Here is a 25,777-nt window from a genome sequence, read left to right on the forward strand (position 1 = left end):
TCAGTGAGTAAGTTTGTGCATTTTCAGTGCCTTAGAACTCTTGATTATGCCTCCCAAGGGTGTTAGTTTTAACTTAAAAGCTGCAATTAATAAGAAAATTACAGGAAGAAGCTAGTGTTTTGATTGTTTGTGAGGAGTATGGTATGGCCAAGCAAACTATGTCAGACTTAAGTAAATCAAAAGATAAACTGGTAGAATATTCCACCAAGTACTGTGAGGATGCATCATCAAGTAAAAGTGGTGAAAATGGACCAAGGAAAAATGTAAGGAGTGGAAAAGATGTTGCATTAGATACTGCCTTTATAAAGTGGTATGTGCAGCAGCCAGAAAGCTGGCATAAAAATAGATAGAGAATTTCAAGGGGGAACAATGCGGATACACCCAGCATCGCATGGCATGGTTGCATGATGTGGTAGTATATTAATTGTACTTCACGTCTATCTATCTTTTTCTTTTTCTGTGCACTCGGTAATTATTGTATATTGCGACCTATAAGTAGAGTTTTTAAGGTCTTTTTTACGGTCAAAACTAAAGGTTGACTTACAGGGTAGGTATAATACAGCAACCTTCAAATATGTATTTGCACCAGTAACATCAGCATACCAGAAAACTGCTACTGAACTTGGCCTAAGGGCTGTGTTTACATGTTATTCTAGTAAGACACGGTAAAATCAGAAACTGCTACTCATGAGGACTGCACATACAATAATTGCCCGGGTATCCTGACTACAGCAGCAAAGGCCCTGCTGGATACGTGAAATATCCAGATACACAAAATTTCCTCTCCCAACCCCATATAAATTGAGAAAAGCATGTACATAACCCAAATTGGTATGAAAACAATGTATGCAAGCACATTAATGTATACCATGATGACATATGTCACCATGCAAAGAAACAGTAGGCACTCCAGCCATGCTGGAATGATGAAGAATGCCACAAACTCGCCAAATAGTGTCACCATTACTCAAGCTGTCTGCGGTGAGAGCGGGAGAGCATGGGAGTAAGTGTCGCTGCCTAGCGAGATCGATGGATCGCGTGCACGGCAGGTTTCAATACCCTTTGGGGGTAGCTCCAGATAGTAGCGTATTCTGAATATTGGCGATTCGGATACGCAGGCAATTACTGTACTGACAATCCGTAGTAAGCAGGAAGAATAACGTACCTACACAATAATGTAGTTTATTACTTTAGAATATCTTATTGATACAAAACACTGTGAACACTGTGTATTGTCTGGTATCAGTGAGTAAGTTTGTGCATTTTCAGTGCCTTAGAACTCTTGATTATGCCTCCCAAGGGTGTTAGTTTTAACTTAAAAGCTGCAATTAATAAGAAAATTACAGGAAGAAGCTAGTGTTTTGATTGTTTGTGAGGAGTATGGTATGGCCAAGCAAACTATGTCAGACTTAAGTAAATCAAAAGATAAACTGGTAGAATATTCCACCAAGTACTGTGAGGATGCATCATCAAGTAAAAGTGGTGAAAATGGACCAAGGAAAAATGTAAGGAGTGGAAAAGATGCTGCATTAGATACTGCCTTTATAAAGTGGTATGTGCAGCAGCCAGAAAGCTGGCATAAAAATAGATAGAGAATTTCAAGGGGGAACAATGCGGATACACCCAGCATCGCATGGCATGGTTGCATGATGTGGTAGTATATTAATTGTACTTCACGTCTATCTATCTTTTTCTTTTTCTGTGCACTCGGTAATTATTGTATATTGCGACCTATAAGTAGAGTTTTAAGGTCTTTTACGGTCAAAACTAAAGGTTGACTTACAGGGTAGGTATAATACAGCAACCTTCAAATATGTATTTGCACCAGTAACATCAGCATACCAGAAAACTGCTACTGAACTTGGCCTAAGGGCTGTGTTTACATGTTATTCTAGTAAGACACGGTAAAAATCAGAAACTGCTACTCATGAGGACTGCACATACAATAATTGCCCGGTATCCTGACTACAGCAGCAAAGGCCCTGCTGGATACGTGAAATATCCAGATACACAAAATTTCCTCTCCCAACCCCATATAAATTGAGAAAAGCATGTACATAACCCAAATTGGTATGAAAACAATGTATGCAAGCACATTAATGTATACCATGATGACATATGTCACCATGCAAAGAAACAGTAGGCACTCCAGCCATGCTGGAATGATGAAGAATGCCACAAACTCGCCAAATAGTGTCACCATTACTCAAGCTGTCTGCGGGTGAGAGCGGGAGAGCATGGGAGTAAGTGTCGCTGCCTAGCGAGATCGATGGATCGCGTGCACGGCAGGTTTCAATACCCTTTGGGGGTAGCTCCAGATAGTAGCGTATTCTGGATATTGGCGATTCGGATACGCAGGCAATTACTGTACTGACAATCCGTAGTAAGTAGGAAGAATAACGTACCTACACAATAATGTAGTTTATTACTTTAGAATATCTTATTGATACAAAACACTGTGAACACTGTGTATTGTCTGGTATCAGTGAGTAAGTTTGTGCATTTTCAGTGCCTTAGAACTCTTGATTATGCCTCCCAAGGGTGTTAGTTTTAACTTAAAAGCTGCAATTAATAAGAAAATTACAGGAAGAAGCTAGTGTTTTGATTGTTTGTGAGGAGTATGGTATGGCCAAGCAAACTATGTCAGACTTAAGTAAATCAAAAGATAAACTGGTAGAATATTCCACCAAGTACTGTGAGGATGCATCATCAAGTAAAAGTGGTGAAAATGGACCAAGGAAAAATGTAAGGAGTGGAAAAGATGCTGCATTAGATACTGCCTTTATAAAGTGGTATGTGCAGCAGCCAGAAAGCTGGCATAAAAATAGATAGAGAATTTCAAGGGGGAACAATGCGGATACACCCAGCATCGCATGGCATGGTTGCATGATGTGGTAGTATATTAATTGTACTTCACGTCTATCTATCTTTTTCTTTTTCTGTGCACTCGGTAATTATTGTATATTGCGACCTATAAGTAGAGTTTTAAGGTCTTTTACGGTCAAAACTAAAGGTTGACTTACAGGGTAGGTATAATACAGCAACCTTCAAATATGTATTTGCACCAGTAACATCAGCATACCAGAAAACTGCTACTGAACTTGGCCTAAGGGCTGTGTTTACATGTTATTCTAGTAAGACACGGTAAAAATCAGAAACTGCTACTCATGAGGACTGCACATACAATAATTGCCCGGGTATCCTGACTACAGCAGCAAAGGCCCTGCTGGATACGTGAAATATCCAGATACACAAAATTTCCTCTCCCAACCCCATATAAATTGAGAAAAGCATGTACATAACCCAAATTGGTATGAAAACAATGTATGCAAGCACATTAATGTATACCATGATGACATATGTCACCATGCAAAGAAACAGTAGGCACTCCAGCCATGCTGGAATGATGAAGAATGCCACAAACTCGCCAAATAGTGTCACCATTACTCAAGCTGTCTGCGGGTGAGAGCGGGAGAGCATGGGAGTAAGTGTCGCTGCCTAGCGAGATCGATGGATCGCGTGCACGGCAGGTTTCAATACCCTTTGGGGGTAGCTCCAGATAGTAGCGTATTCTGAATATTGGCGATTCGGATACGCAGGCAATTACTGTACTGACAATCCGTAGTAAGTAGGAAGAATAACGTACCTACACAATAATGTAGTTTATTACTTTAGAATATCTTATTGATACAAAACACTGTGAACACTGTGTATTGTCTGGTATCAGTGAGTAAGTTTGTGCATTTTCAGTGCCTTAGAACTCTTGATTATGCCTCCCAAGGGTGTTAGTTTTAACTTAAAAGCTGCAATTAATAAGAAAATTACAGGAAGAAGCTAGTGTTTTGATTGTTTGTGAGGAGTATGGTATGGCCAAGCAAACTATGTCAGACTTAAGTAAATCAAAAGATAAACTGGTAGAATATTCCACCAAGTACTGTGAGGATGCATCATCAAGTAAAAGTGGTGAAAATGGACCAAGGAAAAATGTAAGGAGTGGAAAAGATGCTGCATTAGATACTGCCTTTATAAAGTGGTATGTGCAGCAGCCAGAAAGCTGGCATAAAAATAGATAGAGAATTTCAAGGGGGAACAATGCGGATACACCCAGCATCGCATGGCATGGTTGCATGATGTGGTAGTATATTAATTGTACTTCACGTCTATCTATCTTTTCTTTTCTGTGCACTCGGTAATTATTGTATATTGCGACCTATAAGTAGAGTTTTTAAGGTCTTTTTTACGGTCAAAACTAAAGGTTGACTTACAGGGTAGGTATAATACAGCAACCTTCAAATATGTATTTGCACCAGTAACATCAGCATACCAGAAAACTGCTACTGAACTTGGCCTAAGGGCTGTGTTTACATGTTATTCTAGTAAGACACGGTAAAAATCAGAAACTGCTACTCATGAGGACTGCACATACAATAATTGCCCGGGTATCCTGACTACAGCAGCAAAGGCCCTGCTGGATACGTGAAATATCCAGATACACAAAATTTCCTCTCCCAACCCCATATAAATTGAGAAAAGCATGTACATAACCCAAATTGGTATGAAAACAATGTATGCAAGCACATTAATGTATACCATGATGACATATGTCACCATGCAAAGAAACAGTAGGCACTCCAGCCATGCTGGAATGATGAAGAATGCCACAAACTCGCCAAATAGTGTCACCATTACTCAAGCTGTCTGCGGGTGAGAGCGGAGAGCATGGGAGTAAGTGTCGCTGCCTAGCGAGATCGATGGATCGCGTGCACGGCAGGTTTCAATACCCTTTGGGGGTAGCTCCAGATAGTAGCGTATTCTGGATATTGGCGATTCGGATACGCAGGCAATTACTGTACTGACAATCCGTAGTAAGTAGGAAGAATAACGTACCTACACAATAATGTAGTTTATTACTTTAGAATATCTTATTGATACAAAACACTGTGAACACTGTGTATTGTCTGGTATCAGTGAGTAAGTTTGTGCATTTTCAGTGCCTTAGAACTCTTGATTATGCCTCCCAAGGGTGTTAGTTTTAACTTAAAAGCTGCAATTAATAAGAAAATTACAGGAAGAAGCTAGTGTTTTGATTGTTTGTGAGGAGTATGGTATGGCCAAGCAAACTATGTCAGACTTAAGTAAATCAAAAGATAAACTGGTAGAATATTCCACCAAGTACTGTGAGGATGCATCATCAAGTAAAAGTGGTGAAAATGGACCAAGGAAAAATGTAAGGAGTGGAAAAGATGCTGCATTAGATACTGCCTTTATAAAGTGGTATGTGCAGCAGCCAGAAAGCTGGCATAAAAATAGATAGAGAATTTCAAGGGGGAACAATGCGGATACACCCAGCATCGCATGGCATGGTTGCATGATGTGGTAGTATATTAATTGTACTTCACGTCTATCTATCTTTTCTTTTCTGTGCACTCGGTAATTATTGTATATTGCGACCTATAAGTAGAGTTTTTAAGGTCTTTTTTACGGTCAAAACTAAAGGTTGACTTACAGGGTAGGTATAATACAGCAACCTTCAAATATGTATTTGCACCAGTAACATCAGCATACCAGAAAACTGCTACTGAACTTGGCCTAAGGGCTGTGTTTACATGTTATTCTAGTAAGACACGGTAAAAATCAGAAACTGCTACTCATGAGGACTGCACATACAATAATTGCCCGGGTATCCTGACTACAGCAGCAAAGGCCCTGCTGGATACGTGAAATATCCAGATACACAAAATTTCCTCTCCCAACCCCATATAAATTGAGAAAAGCATGTACATAACCCAAATTGGTATGAAAACAATGTATGCAAGCACATTAATGTATACCATGATGACATATGTCACCATGCAAAGAAACAGTAGGCACTCCAGCCATGCTGGAATGATGAAGAATGCCACAAACTCGCCAAATAGTGTCACCATTACTCAAGCTGTCTGCGGGTGAGAGCGGAGAGCATGGGAGTAAGTGTCGCTGCCTAGCGAGATCGATGGATCGCGTGCACGGCAGGTTTCAATACCCTTTGGGGGTAGCTCCAGATAGTAGCGTATTCTGAATATTGGCGATTCGGATACGCAGGCAATTACTGTACTGACAATCCGTAGTAAGTAGGAAGAATAACGTACCTACACAATAATGTAGTTTATTACTTTAGAATATCTTATTGATACAAAACACTGTGAACACTGTGTATTGTCTGGTATCAGTGAGTAAGTTTGTGCATTTTCAGTGCCTTAGAACTCTTGATTATGCCTCCCAAGGGTGTTAGTTTTAACTTAAAAGCTGCAATTAATAAGAAAATTACAGGAAGAAGCTAGTGTTTTGATTGTTTGTGAGGAGTATGGTATGGCCAAGCAAACTATGTCAGACTTAAGTAAATCAAAAGATAAACTGGTAGAATATTCCACCAAGTACTGTGAGGATGCATCATCAAGTAAAAGTGGTGAAAATGGACCAAGGAAAAATGTAAGGAGTGGAAAAGATGCTGCATTAGATACTGCCTTTATAAAGTGGTATGTGCAGCAGCCAGAAAGCTGGCATAAAAATAGATAGAGAATTTCAAGGGGGAACAATGCGGATACACCCAGCATCGCATGGCATGGTTGCATGATGTGGTAGTATATTAATTGTACTTCACGTCTATCTTTTTCTTTTTCTGTGCACTCGGTAATTATTGTATATTGCGACCTATAAGTAGAGTTTTTAAGGTCTTTTTTACGGTCAAAACTAAAGGTTGACTTACAGGGTAGGTATAATACAGCAACCTTCAAATATGTATTTGCACCAGTAACATCAGCATACCAGAAAACTGCTACTGAACTTGGCCTAAGGGCTGTGTTTACATGTTATTCTAGTAAGACACGGTAAAAATCAGAAACTGCTACTCATGAGGACTGCACATACAATAATTGCCCGGTATCCTGACTACAGCAGCAAAGGCCCTGCTGGATACGTGAAATATCCAGATACACAAAATTTCCTCTCCCAACCCCATATAAATTGAGAAAAGCATGTACATAACCCAAATTGGTATGAAAACAATGTATGCAAGCACATTAATGTATACCATGATGACATATGTCACCATGCAAAGAAACAGTAGGCACTCCAGCCATGCTGGAATGATGAAGAATGCCACAAACTCGCCAAATAGTGTCACCATTACTCAAGCTGTCTGCGGGTGAGAGCGGGAGAGCATGGGAGTAAGTGTCGCTGCCTAGCGAGATCGATGGATCGCGTGCACGGCAGGTTTCAATACCCTTTGGGGGTAGCTCCAGATAGTAGCGTATTCTGAATATTGGCGATTCGGATACGCAGGCAATTACTGTACTGACAATCCGTAGTAAGTAGGAAGAATAACGCACCTACACAATAATGTAGTTTATTACTTTAGAATATCTTATTGATACAAAACACTGTGAACACTGTGTATTGTCTGGTATCAGTGAGTAAGTTTGTGCATTTTCAGTGCCTTAGAACTCTTGATTATGCCTCCCAAGGGTGTTAGTTTTAACTTAAAAGCTGCAATTAATAAGAAAATTACAGGAAGAAGCTAGTGTTTTGATTGTTTGTGAGGAGTATGGTATGGCCAAGCAAACTATGTCAGACTTAAGTAAATCAAAAGATAAACTGGTAGAATATTCCACCAAGTACTGTGAGGATGCATCATCAAGTAAAAGTGGTGAAAATGGACCAAGGAAAAATGTAAGGAGTGGAAAAGATGCTGCATTAGATACTGCCTTTATAAAGTGGTATGTGCAGCAGCCAGAAAGCTGGCATAAAAATAGATAGAGAATTTCAAGGGGGGAACAATGCGGATACACCCAGCATCGCATGGCATGGTTGCATGATGTGGTAGTATATTAATTGTACTTCACGTCTATCTTTTTCTTTTTCTGTGCACTCGGTAATTATTGTATATTGCGACCTATAAGTAGAGTTTTTAAGGTCTTTTTTTTACGGTCAAAACTAAAGGTTGACTTACAGGGTAGGTATAATACAGCAACCTTCAAATATGTATTTGCACCAGTAACATCAGCATACCAGAAAACTGCTACTGAACTTGGCCTAAGGGCTGTGTTTACATGTTATTCTAGTAAGACACGGTAAAAATCAGAAACTGCTACTCATGAGGACTGCACATACAATAATTGCCCGGGTATCCTGACTACAGCAGCAAAGGCCCTGCTGGATACGTGAAATATCCAGATACACAAAATTTCCTCTCCCAACCCCATATAAATTGAGAAAAGCATGTACATAACCCAAATTGGTATGAAAACAATGTATGCAAGCACATTAATGTATACCATGATGACATATGTCACCATGCAAAGAAACAGTAGGCACTCCAGCCATGCTGGAATGATGAAGAATGCCACAAACTCGCCAAATAGTGTCACCATTACTCAAGCTGTCTGCGGGTGAGAGCGGGAGAGCATGGGAGTAAGTGTCGCTGCCTAGCGAGATCGATGGATCGCGTGCACGGCAGGTTTCAATACCCTTTGGGGGTAGCTCCAGATAGTAGCGTATTCTGGATATTGGCGATTCGGATACGCAGGCAATTACTGTACTGACAATCCGTAGTAAGTAGGAAGAATAACGTACCTACACAATAATGTAGTTTATTACTTTAGAATATCTTATTGATACAAAACACTGTGAACACTGTGTATTGTCTGGTATCAGTGAGTAAGTTTGTGCATTTTCAGTGCCTTAGAACTCTTGATTATGCCTCCCAAGGATGTTAGTTTTAACTTAAAAGCTGCAATTAATAAGAAAATTACAGGAAGAAGCTAGTGTTTTGATTGTTTGTGAGGAGTATGGTATGGCCAAGCAAACTATGTCAGACTTAAGTAAATCAAAAGATAAACTGGTAGAATATTCCACCAAGTACTGTGAGGATGCATCATCAAGTAAAAGTGGTGAAAATGGACCAAGGAAAAATGTAAGGAGTGGAAAAGATGCTGCATTAGATACTGCCTTTATAAAGTGGTATGTGCAGCAGCCAGAAAGCTGACATAAAATAGATAGAGAATTTCAAGGGGGAACAATGCGGATACACCCAGCATCGCATGGCATGGTTGCATGATGTGGTAGTATATTAATTGTACTTCACGTCTATCTATCTTTTCTTTTCTGTGCACTCGGTAATTATTGTATATTGCGACCTATAAGTAGAGTTTTAAGGTCTTTTACGGTCAAAACTAAAGGTTGACTTACAGGGTAGGTATAATACAGCAACCTTCAAATATGTATTTGCACCAGTAACATCAGCATACCAGAAAACTGCTACTGAACTTGGCCTAAGGGCTGTGTTTACATGTTATTCTAGTAAGACACGGTAAAAATCAGAAACTGCTACTCATGAGGACTGCACATACAATAATTGCCCGGGTATCCTGACTACAGCAGCAAAGGCCCTGCTGGATACGTGAAATATCCAGATACACAAAATTTCCTCTCCCAACCCCATATAAATTGAGAAAAGCATGTACATAACCCAAATTGGTATGAAAACAATGTATGCAAGCACATTAAATGTATACCATGATGACATATGTCACCATGCAAAGAAACAGTAGGCACTCCAGCCATGCTGGAATGATGAAGAATGCCACAAACTCGCCAAATAGTGTCACCATTACTCAAGCTGTCTGCGGGTGAGAGCGGGAGAGCATGGGAGTAAGTGTCGCTGCCTAGCGAGATCGATGGATCGCGTGCACGGCAGGTTTCAATACCCTTTGGGGGTAGCTCCAGATAGTAGCGTATTCTGGATATTGGCGATTCGGATACGCAGGCAATTACTGTACTGACAATCCGTAGTAAGTAGGAAGAATAACGTACCTACACAATAATGTAGTTTATTACTTTAGAATATCTTATTGATACAAAACACTGTGAACACTGTGTATTGTCTGGTATCAGTGAGTAAGTTTGTGCATTTTCAGTGCCTTAGAACTCTTGATTATGCCTCCCAAGGGTGTTAGTTTTAACTTAAAAGCTGCAATTAATAAGAAAATTACAGGAAGAAGCTAGTGTTTTGATTGTTTGTGAGGAGTATGGTATGGCCAAGCAAACTATGTCAGACTTAAGTAAATCAAAAGATAAACTGGTAGAATATTCCACCAAGTACTGTGAGGATGCATCATCAAGTAAAAGTGGTGAAAATGGACCAAGGAAAAATGTAAGGAGTGGAAAAGATGTTGCATTAGATACTGCCTTTATAAAGTGGTATGTGCAGCAGCCAGAAAGCTGGCATAAAATAGATAGAGAATTTCAAGGGGGAACAATGCGGATACACCCAGCATCGCATGGCATGGTTGCATGATGTGGTAGTATATTAATTGTACTTCACGTCTATCTATCTTTTTCTTTTTCTGTGCACTCGGTAATTATTGTATATTGCGACCTATAAGTAGAGTTTTTAAGGTCTTTTTTACGGTCAAAACTAAAGGTTGACTTACAGGGTAGGTATAATACAGCAACCTTCAAATATGTATTTGCACCAGTAACATCAGCATACCAGAAAACTGCTACTGAACTTGGCCTAAGGGCTGTGTTTACATGTTATTCTAGTAAGACACGGTAAAATCAGAAACTGCTACTCATGAGGACTGCACATACAATAATTGCCCGGGTATCCTGACTACAGCAGCAAAGGCCCTGCTGGATACGTGAAATATCCAGATACACAAAATTTCCTCTCCCAACCCCATATAAATTGAGAAAAGCATGTACATAACCCAAATTGGTATGAAAACAATGTATGCAAGCACATTAAATGTATACCATGATGACATATGTCACCATGCAAAGAAACAGTAGGCACTCCAGCCATGCTGGAATGATGAAGAATGCCACAAACTTGCCAAATAGTGTCACCATTACTCAAGCTGTCTGCGGGTGAGAGCGGGAGAGCATGGGAGTAAGTGTCGCTGCCTAGCGAGATCGATGGATCGCGTGCACGGCAGGTTTCAATACCCTTTGGGGGTAGCTCCAGATAGTAGCGTATTCTGAATATTGGCGATTCGGATACGCAGGCAATTACTGTACTGACAATCCGTAGTAAGTAGGAAGAATAACGTACCTACACAATAATGTAGTTTATTACTTTAGAATATCTTATTGATACAAAACACTGTGAACACTGTGTATTGTCTGGTATCAGTGAGTAAGTTTGTGCATTTTCAGTGCCTTAGAACTCTTGATTATGCCTCCCAAGGGTGTTAGTTTTAACTTAAAAGCTGCAATTAATAAGAAAATTACAGGAAGAAGCTAGTGTTTTGATTGTTTGTGAGGAGTATGGTATGGCCAAGCAAACTATGTCAGACTTAAGTAAATCAAAAGATAAACTGGTAGAATATTCCGCCAAGTACTGTGAGGATGCATCATCAAGTAAAAGTGGTGAAAATGGACCAAGGAAAAATGTAAGGAGTGGAAAAGATGCTGCATTAGATACTGCCTTTATAAAGTGGTATGTGCAGCAGCCAGAAAGCTGGCATAAAAATAGATAGAGAATTTCAAGGGGGAACAATGCGGATACACTCAGCATCGCATGGCATGGTTGCATGATGTGGTAGTATATTAATTGTACTTCACGTCTATCTTTTTCTTTTTCTGTGCACTCGGTAATTATTGTATATTGCGACCTATAAGTAGAGTTTTTAAGGTCTTTTACGGTCAAAACTAAAGGTTGACTTACAGGGTAGGTATAATACAGCAACCTTCAAATATGTATTTGCACCAGTAACATCAGCATACCAGAAAACTGCTAAAAAACTTGGCCTACGGGCTGTGTTTACATGTTATTCTAGTAAGACACGGTAAAAATCAGAAACTGCTACTCATGAGGACTGCACATACAATAATTGCCCGGGTATCCTGACTACAGCAGCAAAGGCCCTGCTGGATACGTGAAATATCCAGATACACAAAATTTCCTCTCCCAACCCCATATAAATTGAGAAAAGCATGTACATAACCCAAATTGGTATGAAAACAATGTATGCAAGCACATTAAATGTATACCATGATGACATATGTCACCATGCAAAGAAACAGTAGGCACTCCAGCCATGCTGGAATGATGAAGAATGCCACAAACTCGCCAAATAGTGTCACCATTACTCAAGCTGTCTGCGGGTGAGAGCGGGAGAGCATGGGAGTAAGTGTCGCTGCCTAGCGAGATCGATGGATCGCGTGCACGGCAGGTTTCAATACCCTTTGGGGGTAGCTCCAGATAGTAGCTTATTCTGGATATTGGCGATTCGGATACGCAGGCAATTACTGTACTGACAATCCGTAGTAAGTAGGAAGAATAACGTACCTACACAATAATGTAGTTTATTACTTTAGAATATCTTATTGATACAAAACACTGTGAACACTGTGTATTGTCTGGTATCAGTGAGTAAGTTTGTGCATTTTCAGTGCCTTAGAACTCTTGATTATGCCTCCCAAGGGTGTTAGTTTTAACTTAAAAGCTGCAATTAATAAGAAAATTACAGGAAGAAGCTAGTGTTTTGATTGTTTGTGAGGAGTATGGTATGGCCAAGCAAACTATGTCAGACTTAAGTAAATCAAAAGATAAACTGGTAGAATATTCCACCAAGTACTGTGAGGATGCATCATCAAGTAAAAGTGGTGAAAATGGACCAAGGAAAAATGTAAGGAGTGGAAAAGATGCTGCATTAGATACTGCCTTTATAAAGTGGTATGTGCAGCAGCCAGAAAGCTGGCATAAAAATAGATAGAGAATTTCAAGGGGGAACAATGCGGATACACCCAGCATCGCATGGCATGGTTGCATGATGTGGTAGTATATTAATTGTACTTCACGTCTATCTATCTTTTTCTTTTTCTGTGCACTCGGTAATTATTGTATATTGCGACCTATAAGTAGAGTTTTAAGGTCTTTTACGGTCAAAACTAAAGGTTGACTTACAGGGTAGGTATAATACAGCAACCTTCAAATATGTATTTGCACCAGTAACATCAGCATACCAGAAAACTGCTACTGAACTTGGCCTAAGGGCTGTGTTTACATGTTATTCTAGTAAGACACGGTAAAAATCAGAAACTGCTACTCATGAGGACTGCACATACAATAATTGCCCGGGTATCCTGACTACAGCAGCAAAGGCCCTGCTGGATACGTGAAATATCCAGATACACAAAATTTCCTCTCCCAACCCCATATAAATTGAGAAAAGCATGTACATAACCCAAATTGGTATGAAAACAATGTATGCAAGCACATTAAATGTATACCATGATGACATATGTCACCATGCAAAGAAACAGTAGGCACTCCAGCCATGCTGGAATGATGAAGAATGCCACAAACTCGCCAAATAGTGTCACCATTACTCAAGCTGTCTGCGGGTGAGAGCGGGAGAGCATGGGAGTAAGTGTCGCTGCCTAGCGAGATCGATGGATCGCGTGCACGGCAGGTTTCAATACCCTTTGGGGGTAGCTCCAGATAGTAGCGTATTCTGAATATTGGCGATTTGGATACGCAGGCAATTACTGTACTGACATTCCGTAGTAAGTAGGAAGAATAACGTACCTACACAATAATGTAGTTTATTACTTTAGAATATCTTATTGATACAAAACACTGTGAACACTGTGTATTGTCTGGTATCAGTGAGTAAGTTTGTGCATTTTCAGTGCCTTAGAACTCTTGATTATGCCTCCCAAGGATGTTAGTTTTAACTTAAAAGCTGCAATTAATAAGAAAATTACAGGAAGAAGCTAGTGTTTTGAGTGTTTGTGAGGAGTATGGTATGGCCAAGCAAACTATGTCAGACTTAAGTAAATCAAAAGATAAACTGGTAGAATATTCCACCAAGTACTGTGAGGATGCATCATCAAGTAAAAGTGGTGAAAATGGACCAAGGAAAAATGTAAGGAGTGGAAAAGATGCTGCATTAGATACTGCCTTTATAAAGTGGTATGTGCAGCAGCTAGAAAGCTGGCATAAAAATAGATAGAGAATTTCAAGGGGGAACAATGCGTGAAGCTGGCAATGTGGATACACCCAGCATCGCATGGCATGGTTGCATGATGTGGTAGTATATTAATTGTACTTCACATCTATCTTTTTCTTTTTCTGTGCACTCGGTAATTATTGTATATTGCGACCTATAAGTAGAGTTTTTAAGGTCTTTTTTACGGTCAAAACTAAAGGTTGACTTACAGGGTAGGTATAATACAGCAACCTTCAAATATGTATTTCCTCCAGTAACATCAGCATACCAGAAAACTGCTACTGAACTTGGCCTAAGGACTGTGTTTACATGTTATTCTAGTAAGAGACGGTAAAAATCAGAAACTGCTACTCATGAGGACTGCACATACAGTAATTGCCCGTGTATCCTGATTACAGCAGCAAAGGCCCTGCTGGATACGTGAAATATCCAGATACACGAAATTTCCTCTCCCAACCCCACATAAATTGAGAAAAGCATGTACATAACCCAAATTGGTATGAAAACAATGTATGCAAGCACATTAAATATATATCTAATTTTTAATACTAAAATTAATTTCTTCACTTACCTGTTTTTCATACAAAATATAGCAGTTCCACTGCTCCACATACCTTTTCGCCGAGAAACCACCCGCTTTAGCGCTACGCCTGGCAGCGCGGCGCTCATTGCTGCCGCTAGCACACTGCCTGGGCAACCGTCAGTTATTTCTCAAGAACTTGACTGGGGGAGGAAGGGAGGGCAGTGAAGTTTTGTATGAAAAACAGGTAAGTGAAGAAATTAATTTTAGTATTAAAAATTAGATCTCTGTCACAGACACCTGTTTTTCATACAAAATATAGCAGACTCCAACATTGAAGGAGGCAGGAGTCAGAAGAAAGTGCCAGGCGTAGAGGGTGAAAACAAACTGTCCATATGTAGATACTAACCTCTTGGCTGAGGCCGGGCAGCATATGGGTGCCAGCGGGCTCGGCTGAGGGTTTGGGAGGTCCTCCTAACCCATGTGTCTAAAAGGGAGCAGGCCTTAGGGGTCAGGGGATGAGTGTTCCAGGAGCGTGCTCAATACCCTGAGGCAGAGGAGAGAACCCCGGCTACTGACCCAATCAACTAAGACGAGCAGTGTAAGTGAGCACTGGGGTGTTCACCTGAGGGAGCCAAAGCGTTACCCCAGAGCAAGGAGGACCTTGTGGTAGTTGTCAGCCCACAATGTGACCAGCTGCAACAACTGGACCCAGGGAAAAAATGTCGCCTTCCTTCCACACTATATCGCGGAGATAATGGTCGGCAAAGACCGAGTGAGTCCTCCAGCGTGCTGCCTTCAGGATGGTCGGAACCGAGCAGTTTTCCCAGAGGAGCATGGAGGCAGCAATGCCACGGATGTCATGGGCACGGGCATTGACCTCGAGGCAGACAGAGTCAGAAACAGCCTCATGGGCAGACTTCATGGTATCCCTGAGGAAGTATGAGATGGCCGCTTTCGACATAGGTCGAGAAGGGCGTTTAATTGCAACAAACAGATTCCTGGGCTTTGTCTCTGAAGCAGTCCGTTGTAAGTAGTGGCAGAGAGCCCAAACAGGGCACAAAAAGCGCTCCTCATCCATGGAACCGAGAATGGAAGTAAGGCTCTTAATATGGAATTCCCGGGGCGTGCTGTGAACTCCCATATCCATCTTAGCAATGAACTCAGGGAGATAGCAGACCATAAGATTCTGTCCTTGCCAGCTAGTCCGGGAGGAGAGGGCCTGGATCTCCCCTATCCTCTGCGCTGTAGCTAATGCCAGGAGAAAAAGAGTCTTCCTGGTCAGGTCCCTGGAGGACGAAAGCCGAAGGGGCTCGAAGGGGGCCTTGGACAGGTAGCGAAGAACTACATCCAGGTTCCAGGAAGGACTAAGATTCCTAGTAGGTCTGCGGGGTTGAGAAGAGCACGCCTTGACAATAGCACTCAACACCCGGTCATTGTTGAGGTCCACGCCCCTGATTGCAAAGACTCCATTCAGCATGGCCTTATAACCCTTAATGGCAGAGGTAGAGATTGCAATCCTGGCGCAGGTGAACGAGAAAATCTGCGACCTTTTGGACCGTGGGATTGGAGACAGTGTGGCCGTGATCTTTGCACCACTTCCTGTACACCTTCCACTTGTGCTGATAGTTGGAAGCAGAGGAAGGCCTCTTGTCATGAGATAAGAACTGGGCCACCTTAGAGGAGAAACCCCTGTGCCTCAGAAAGCGCTGGATAGTCTCCACCCTGTCAGCTGAAGCCCGGGGAGACCGATGTGGAACTTGTGGATGTGTGGCTGTCTCAATAGATCTTTGTGAAGAGGGAGGCGACGGGGAGGCTCCACCGATGCCGCCAACAGATCTGGAAACCATTCCTTCTGAGGCCAGTAAGGGGCTATGAGGATGAGACAGGTGTTCCAGGAAGCCCGGAGTTTGTTGAGAACTCTCCTGATGAGGGGGAAGGGTGGAAAGGCGTACAGATCCTGGTTGTCCCAATTGTAGAGGAAGGCGTCTGTGGCGATGGCCGCCGGATCCTGAAAGGGGGACACAAAGTTCGGAATCCGGTAATTGAGACGAGTGGCAAACAGGTCGACTGTCGGGTAGCCCCAGACCCGCCACAGCAGGTGACAAACATCCATATGTAAGGTCCACTCTGTGGACAGGGATTGGTGTCGGCGGCTGAGGCAGTCGGCCACCACATTGACTGAGCCCCTCACAAACTGGGGCAAGATCGACACTGCATGCGCTTCTGCCCAGTCGAGGACCTGGCGTGCCTCGAGGTTGAGAAGGATAGAGTGAGTACCCCTCCTGTGCAGGTAAGCGAGGGCCGTGGTGTTGTCCGAGAAGACAGCGACAACTGAGCCCCTCACCACCTCCGTGAAGTGCTGGAGGCCGAGGCGGATCGCACGGAGTTCTAAAACGTTCACGTGGGCGTCTGTTCCTGGATGTTCCACAGGCCACTCACAGAAGCCTGGAGGAGCGACGCACCCCAGCCGACTGTAGAGGCATCCGTGTAGAGAAGGTGGTCCGGAATGGCAACCTGAAGAGGCTGACCCTGCCCCAAGTTCTCGTCCTCCAGCCACCATTCCAGGTCCTGACGTGAAGCACTGTCCCAGCTGACCGGATGGTCGTCTAGCATCGACCACCTGTCCCATTGCTGGTTCAGTTGGATCTGCAGGAGACGTCCCGCCTCCTGGATCCCGGCACTAGATGTATGAGGGAAGACATGTGCCCCAGAAGTCTCAACCAGTGCTCCGCTGGGGGACGGGCAACTGAGGAAGGAGCGGAGTAAATCCTGGAGGCCTCGAATCCTCCCCTGGGTCGGGAAAACCCTCAAAAGAGGGGAGCGAATCACCATCCCGAGGAAGGTCTTCCTGTGCAGGGGTCAGGATGACTTCTCCCAATTTACTCGGATGCCCAGGTCCGAGCAGAGCCTGAGCAGACAAGCTGTGGCGTGTCGAGCTTCTACCGCTGAAGAGGCCAGTACCAACCAGTCGTCGAGGTAGCGAAGGATGCGGAAGCCCGACGATGGAACTCCGCCGAGACAGGAGCCATCAGACGAGTGAAAACCTGCGGAGCAGTGGAGAGACCGAAGCAGAGGACTCAAAACTGAAAGTGGTACCCCTCCCACACAAAGCGCAGGAACTGACGGCTGTGGGGATGAATGGGCACCTGAAGATATGCGTCCTGAAGGTCCAGTGACACCATCCAGTCGTCCTGTCGGATGGCCGACATTACCGTCCGGACAGTCTCCATCCTGAATTTGGTGGTGATGACGTACTTGTTGAGGAGGGAGAGGTCGATGATGGGGCGGAACCCACCTGTGGCCTTTGGAACGACAAACACATGGCTGTAGAAACCTGGGGGAGGGAGGCGCTTCCTCTATAGCCCCTTTTGTCCAGAGACGCTGGAGCTCCATCTCGAGGGGCGAGACGCTTGGGTGACCCTGGGGCATAACCCCTGCGATCCTCAAAGAGAGAGGTCAGGGGTGGAGGGGAAGAGAAGGGGATCTGGTAGCCTTCCCGCAGAACGCTGAGGACCCATTCCTCTGCCCCGATCTTGAGCCAACCTTCCCAGCAAAGGGCCAGACAGCCCCCCACCACCCCATGGTGAGAAAGACTGTCATTTCCGAAATGGCTTACCCCTCCGTCCTCCTGACTGCCCACTAGGGCGGGCAGAGAGCGGTCCGGAAGATCCACCCCGAGGAATCCCAAGACAAGGGTGAACTTGTGCTCGCCGGGGAGGAGCAGCCGGAGGCCTCGAGGCTGAGGGGGCAGGAAGATGAGAACTGTGCTCCACCAAGGGAGTACCGGTGGCCGGACATGGACGAGCCAGGGCCCTGAGAGCAGTCTCATGGAAAGTCATGGCAGCATTACTCTTGGAAGACTGGAATGCCTCCTGCAGCTTGGCCTCATCAAAGAGGAGAGGAGAAAAGATGGCGGACCGTCTAAGGATGCCCTTCTCCACCTGAGAGAAGGTGGGTCTGAGGTGGGCAATGTAGGACTCCCTTCTCCAGGCCAGAAGATTGGCATTGACGTAAGTAGAATCACGGCAGATGTCATTCAAGGCCAAACGAACAGCCTTAAAGAGCTGTCCCTCTAAATCCAACAGGTGTGAGGGGAGATGCAGTACCGTCAGTAGGTGAAGGGCACCTAAGCACCAAAAAGAGTAGTTGAGTGCGTCCAGAGAACGACCAACCACTCCCTCCATCCTGGCGACCTCCTCCTGGTCACGGATAACCCTTGGCTCACGGGAGCCCGAGTTCAAGGCATGGTGCAAGTCCTGGTTAACGGCAGTAGCCTTCCCTGAGCCTTCCTGGTCCAATACTGCGTACATCCTGGCAAACCTGCCTGAAGGATAACCAAGAGAAGCCGGCTTCCTGTCATTGGCCTTCAGGTAAGCATTGTTGGCTTGCTCCCTGAAGAACTGGAGGGGTTGAGCCCTAGCGAGGAGAATTGGCCCTCCCTGTGACTCAGGTGCACCAGCTCCAGGCGCGAGAGGACCCTCTTGCTCAAGCCTTTGGCCCCTCGCATCCTCAAACACTGAATTGATGTAATCCATCATGCGATGGTACATGGAGGCCGATGGGGGCTGGGTCTCATCCTCCTCCAGCACCCCCGGGATGTGGAGGGACGGGGCAGGTCCTGGAGACAAGGAAGCCAGGCCCTGCCACCCCGAACAAGAAGGTCGGGGAGAACCATGGAGTACCTGTCTATCAGTGCTATCCATGAGGAGAAGGTCACTACCCAGGAGACGGGCAGTCCGGGGGGTGCCTCCAGGAGCGGAGACACCAGCCTCAGAGGGGAAGCGCACACCTCGAGGGGAGAGGAGGTCCTGGTGCCTCTCTAGCGTAAGACAGTGGGTTTGGTAGGACATAGGGGGGTCGGCTGACTCTGAGCCCCTAGCGGCCGAAAGGACATAGGTGGCAGCCCGTGGAAAGGGCGTGGGCAAGCCACCTGGTAGGCGAAGGGGCAGAGCATCACCCTTGCCTGGGCCCTCACCCTGGGCCTTGGGGGAGGGGCCAGGAGCAGTGCACTGGTCCACCCTCTCCCTGTCCCCCCCCACCGACCGGGCCTGGGAAGGAGCCAGGGCACCGATCACCACTGAGGTGGGGCAGGACTTCTTGATCCTTCTAGCGTCATCCTTAGGAGGCCACCTCAAGCCCCCGGACGGCCCCCCCATGGCCCCCTGACTTGATGTGACTGCACACACCTTTTTGCGTCAGGACTCTGGGGGGGCAGGACACTGAACTTCATCAGGTCTCTGTCCGAGGACGAGGGGAGAGCTGAAAGAGGTGGGTCAGTAGCCAGGGAAAACACAGGGTTATGTAACTCTCCCAACCGTGAAGACACCAGGCTGTCAACAGAAGCAAGGAGTTGCTCCTGCCAGGATTCCAAAAACAGGGAAAGATCTATAGAGACTGGAGGCTTAGACCCCTGCTGAGAAGCTGAATCATCAGCAGTGAGCTCATCCTGAGAAATTACACTGCCTGCCTGAAGGGCAACACCTCCAACAGAACCAGCAGAGGAGACCTGAGAGCTAGAATCCCCAGACATATGGCTCGTGTCACTGCTGATACCAGACCGGGTAAGAGAGCCCTTAGACTTACCCTTTAAGTTAGCTTTAGCCTCCTGCTTGCGCCTCAACCCACATTGATACTTGTAGGCGGTAAGAATCTTATCCTTGCTCCAGCCAGAACACTCATCACACCTCTTACCTAGGCTGCAGAACTCCCTGCACTTGATACAGACCGAATGAGGATCATGGAGGACACTACCCAAGACCCTGGAACAGTCAGGCCTAGAGCAAATCCGCCTCGTGGGCTGTGGCAAAGGAGACGTAAACACTGCAGAAGGACCGGCAGGGGCGTCCATATGGCTGGCCAAAACACCCTCCAGGACGGGAACAGACAGCCTCGGAGACACAGGAACATCCCTAAAATCTTCCTCCATAGAAACAGGAGGAGAAAAGAAGGCGAAAAAAAGGCGAGGAAGAAAGGAAGCAGCGGCGGAAACGCAGGTCTACTCGCTCTGCGCGCCGAGAAATAACTGACGGTTGCCCACGCAGTGTGCTAGCGGCAGCAATGAGCGCCTCGCTGCCAGGCGTAACGCTAAAGCGAGTGGTTTCTCGGCGAAAAGGTATGTGGAGCAGTGGAACTGCTATATTTTGTATGAAAAACAGGTGTCTGTGACAGAAACCATGATGACATATGTCACCATGCACAGAAACAGTAGGCACTCCAGCCATGCTGGAATGATGAAGAACACCACAAACTCGCCAAATAGCGTCACCATTACTCAAGCTGTCTGCGGGTGAGAGCGGGAGAGCATGGGAGTAAGTGTTGCTGCCTAGCGGGATCGATGGATCGCGTGCACGGCAGGTTTCAATACCCTTTGGGGGTAGCTCCAGATAGTAGCGTATTCTGGATATTGGCGATTCGGATACGCAGGCAATTACTGTACTGACATTCCATAGTAAGTAGGAAGAATAACGTACCTACACAATAATGTAGTTTATTACTTTAAAATATCTTATTGATACAAAACATAAAAACGATCGTTTCATAACAAAATGATCATGGTTGACTGCTCAGTGTTGTCACCTAGTGACGAGCATTCCATTTGAATAACTGTTTACGCACAAAAGTTTAAATATCATTTTATGTTTTTAAATATTTTAGATTATTTTAGGTATCATGTTTTAAGCTTTTGTATCAATAAAATACTCAATAGTAATAAACTATGGTATCTGTGTAGGTACAGTAAGTCCACGATTTACGATAGAAGTACGTTCCTTAAAACCTTATTGTAAAGCAAATTAGCATAAACTGAACCTGACTTTTACATGTATTACCGAAAAAAAAAAATTGAACAACAAGAATACTGTTTTACTTAGCTTTCTTAATGTTAATCTTCTGTATAGGTCCTCTCCGAGGCTAGAGGTCTATTTGTGCCCTTCCTTTGTCCCTCCCGAGGCTAGGGGATAGCAAGGACCTCACCTGCCTTACTCGGAAGGAGGGCTCATGGGAGAATGATCAGCTGATGTGGCAGATGAAGTGGGTAACGCACCGTCCGAGTGTGAAGCAGGTGAATCATATCCTTCAAACTCATCACTTGAAGTTGATAACCCAGCTTTAATTGATAAAGATGAAGGTCCAGTGGGTGAAATGGATGGTCTAGCTACAGGTTTGAAAAAAGCTGAGATTGTGGACTATCTCGCCTTTTTACGTTTCTCGTCATATACAGGCAACCCCTGCTTAACGAAGGGGTTACGTTCCTAAAAAACCCTTCGTTAAGCGAAACTTTGTTAAGCGAACCGATTATAACAAGTTTAACCCCTGACTTAAACTTCCATTGAGAGTAAACAAAGCGAGAGTGCATCATAGTACAGTGAAAGGTTTAATGAAAGTAAAATAAAACTGAAAGCTTTTTGCAGTCTTAATGTCTTCACCACAATCTAAACTATGTTTCTGTGACATTTTGGACAGGGATTGGTATTAAATGCGAAGAATAATGTAAGTATATCACCGAACACAAGGTTTCAGTGTGTTTGTAGTGGCGGTGTGAAAGTGACTAGTTCGTAGTTGACCATGGTGCGGCACCACAATCACAGCAACAAGTTTGGCAAAAATTTTAAATACCGTAACAGTTAATTTCTTATTGTAAATTGAAAAAATGGTAGTAATTGTCAACTATCGTTTCTGCAAATTTATCGTAAACCAAACTATTATAAAATGAGGACTTACTGTACGTTGTTGTTCCTCCTTACTACAGAGTGTCAGTCCCCAGCACAACATAGCGGAGAAAGAAACAGTCTCCCTGAACCAGGAGTCCTATCTGGCCTCCCTGAGTCCCTTGCCTATGAAATATTCACATCACCCTTGAACATATTCCTTTTGAGAATATGTGCAGTCCCAATGAGTAGTAGTTATTTTCGTTTCTTTTGTTCCAGTGTTTGAAGCAGGACTGTAGGTGGTTGGACACTTACCATTAGCTTAAAAACATGAATGTTTGTCTGATATCATAGTGAAACAGGTGAGTAGTGAAAAAAAGTAGAAACTGACAGTTCGTTTATGTTGAAATGTTTGAAGTTGATGTTTTCAATATGTTTGAAATGCTTTATTTAATTTACTGTTGATAAAACTTAATTTACCATCAAGTACATAGTGATTCAGGACAACTTTGGGCCAGGCTAAGTAATAGCTTAGGAGGGTCGACTTATCTGCAAGGTAAATCTATAGTACAATATCATATGAGGTCGACTTATGTGCCAGATTGACTTATAAGTCACAATATTCGGCACTGTTAGGTTGGTTTTAGTGTTAGGTTAACTTAGATTAAATCTATTTTGGTTTGATTGGTCAGGGAAACCAAAATAAATAAAATTTCACATTTTCCACAAAAGTCTAAGGTGTCAATATCCACATTTGTTAAAACAAAGGAACCATTTGCATTATCCAGACTGGTTCCTGCACCATTTAGTTCAGAAAAATGAAGGTTGAGTGTATTTGGTATATTCAAGGCAAACTAAATAGATAATATAGAAAGATCAGCCTTCACTTTTTTTAAGCATTTACCTAAACTGAACATATGGTCTTCAAAGTATGCCACTATCCACAGCTTTAAGCCTGAAAAAGTTAAAATTTTAAAAAGACAAGAAGGAATAATATTAAAATAAAATGGTTAATGAATAGAGTAGAATTAGTAATTAGGTTGTTAATGTTGAGTGATAAGAGATTTTAAAAGAAAATCAGATAAAACTATGGAAAGAAATGATAAGTTAAGTAGGTAAGCATGTTTCATACAGGAACTGCCATGTGTAGGCTTGATGGCTTCTTGTAGTTTCCCTTATTTTCTTCTATTCTTATGATTATTATTCAGAATATCTGCCAACCCTAAGTTACTGTAAGAGGTGTTGATTGACAATAAATGTATAGGCAAAAGCAATTATGCACAACTCCCAATATTCTCTTTAAAATGTGTAGCGAACTGTGGCATCATGAACAATATAAGACCTGCTGTCTCATCATATGGTGTGTCAATAAGGTTGGTAAGCATGGCTTGATGTAAAGCTGATATGTTGATCAATTTCCCAGGTCCTAATATATAGCAACCATCATAGTATGTACTGTGCAGGGCTGCCAACCTTCACTGTAAACAACAAACATGTCAAATAATATCGTCCACTGTGTCAGAACATAATCTTTTATAAATGATAGGGAGCTACTGTACACAAGTAATTTACATAATATAGTCTCTTACCTATAACAGAAGCATGGAACTACATTTTGAAACCAAAGTTCCCAACACCTTCATATCAGAAACGATTCTTATTCTCTAGCATGGCAGACAAAATTTTTCATTACTTACACAGTTAAAATATTCACTAATGATATGATTTATTCTATAAAACTAATTGTACTACATTAAACCTAATCCAATCAAACAAAACATACTTACATTTTTTTTTTCCTATTCACATAACATTTGACATGAATATGACGTCCCTTAATTATAAGTGTTAATCAAATTCTAAGATCACCACAGAAACTCCTGCATTTTACCATATTTTGTACATTAGAATAAGCCTTTAAGAAATACCTAAGAGCCTGCATGCAATGATCCAGTCATGGGTTAGCCTCAAAGCCACATTGTGCACCTCACTAACCTGTTCAAAACTGCATACTGTCTGTTGGTTAATAGAGAGAATGCAATCAAAGTAGCACCACCATTTTCAGGACAGCAGGCAGGCATAGGCTTACTGGAATTACTTCACGAGCCACAGTATTTCTCAAATATCAGATTGCACGCTGTCAATTCTGCTGCCCCAAGACTGTACAATAAACTCCCTCTTTGTATTAAATTGTGGAGCTCTCTAAATTCAAGAAAGACAAAAACTTTCCTGTTTTCCGACTGTTATGACATGCAAACACAGAAGATCAACATGGCATACAAAGTGTGATCAATATATTATAAAGTTAATTCATTAAATTGTGGGTCCTGCAGAGCGCCTTGGCGGAAATGGAGCCAGATAAAACAGAAAACACAAGTAACAAGTAAATACCTACCTATGTTACTCCTTCTTTTCTGATTAAATTACACAGAATGATATGGTAAATTTTTAGTTACACCAACACAAGATGAGAAGGGTAACATAAGCCATGTTGCTGTTGGTGTAAGTAAAATAATATGATAGTATCTAAATGATGAAATAAACTAGTGTTAGTATCTGAATGATGTTTACCTCACCTGCAGCAATTAGGTCGGCGAGCGCCTGAAAACACTGCATAATACAATCCCTGTATCCCTCAGATCCACATCTTCTCTGTGTGATCTTTTTCCTGCTGTGCGTTTGATGGACCCAGCACAGCGCCGGCTTAGATACTTTTTGTGTCCTTTTGGTTTCATACGTTTTGAATCAACTGTTGTTGTTCAGGCCGCAAAGATCTATAGATTTATCCTTATGAGCCCTGGGGTAGTCCTGTGTGGGTATCACAGGCGTGGGAACTGGCCAGTGTTCCTCAAGAAGGCACAGGACAGCAAATTGCCAGGAGGGATGGGCAGCTGGACGCCTGAGGCCACCAGAAGCGTGGGCAGGTAGTGTTGTGATGCTCAGGGCGGAGAGCCGAGACCGTAATGCAGGAAATCCAAAATGCTCGATGGTCTCTAGGGCAAGAGTGGATCAGGAGAAAGACATAGGGAGTGCAAGACTTTTTTTTTTTTATTTGAGCTGGTTGATCTTGATCTTGATCTTGATGGTACAGGTGACGCAGAATTTCTTCTGGGTCAGGCCTTTGTATCGGCAGCTCCTGTAGGGAACATAAAGAACACCAGACAACAAAGAGGGCAATCACCATCTTTCACACCACTAGTTCCTGCATCTGACACGCCACATTCTCTCCAGGAACTCTTTCACAGCCTCAATCATCCTTGTTTTGTTTGTTTTGTTTTGCTTCATTAAACTTGATCTTGATCTTAATGTTACAGGTCTTGATCTTGATCTTGATGCTAAAGGTGACGCAGAATTTCTTTTGAGTCGTCAGCGCCTGTAGGGAAAATAAGAAAAAAAAAAACAAAGAGGGCAATCACCATCTTTCACACCACTAGTTCCTGCATTTAGCACGCCACATTCTCTCCAGGAACTCTTTTACAGCCTCAATCATCCTTCCATTCGTCTCCCCACAGAGTCCCAGCAGCACCACCATCCATTCCCTTCCTGTCATCTCCACTCTGTCCTGCCCCAGCTCCCTCAGCACCACTTGCATCATCTCATACCTGTCTCTG

At 43.4% G+C, this 25,777-nt stretch overlaps 1 protein-coding gene across 1 annotated transcript in view; it reads right to left on the bottom strand.

The window, feature by feature from the left end:
* The window catches only part of LOC123499320 (general transcription factor 3C polypeptide 3-like), a 414,223-nt gene extending 388,921 nt beyond the window's left edge, over positions 1-25,302 (bottom strand). Inside the window, 1 exon segment of the mRNA XM_045247142.1 lies at positions 24,743-25,302. The gene's annotated coding sequence lies outside the window, so the exon portion shown is untranslated.
* Positions 25,303-25,777: the final 475 nt, after the last annotated feature.

Source organism: Portunus trituberculatus, chromosome 49, assembly GCF_017591435.1.
Source record: "Portunus trituberculatus isolate SZX2019 chromosome 49, ASM1759143v1, whole genome shotgun sequence".
Lineage (NCBI taxonomy): Eukaryota > Metazoa > Arthropoda > Malacostraca > Decapoda > Portunidae > Portunus > Portunus trituberculatus.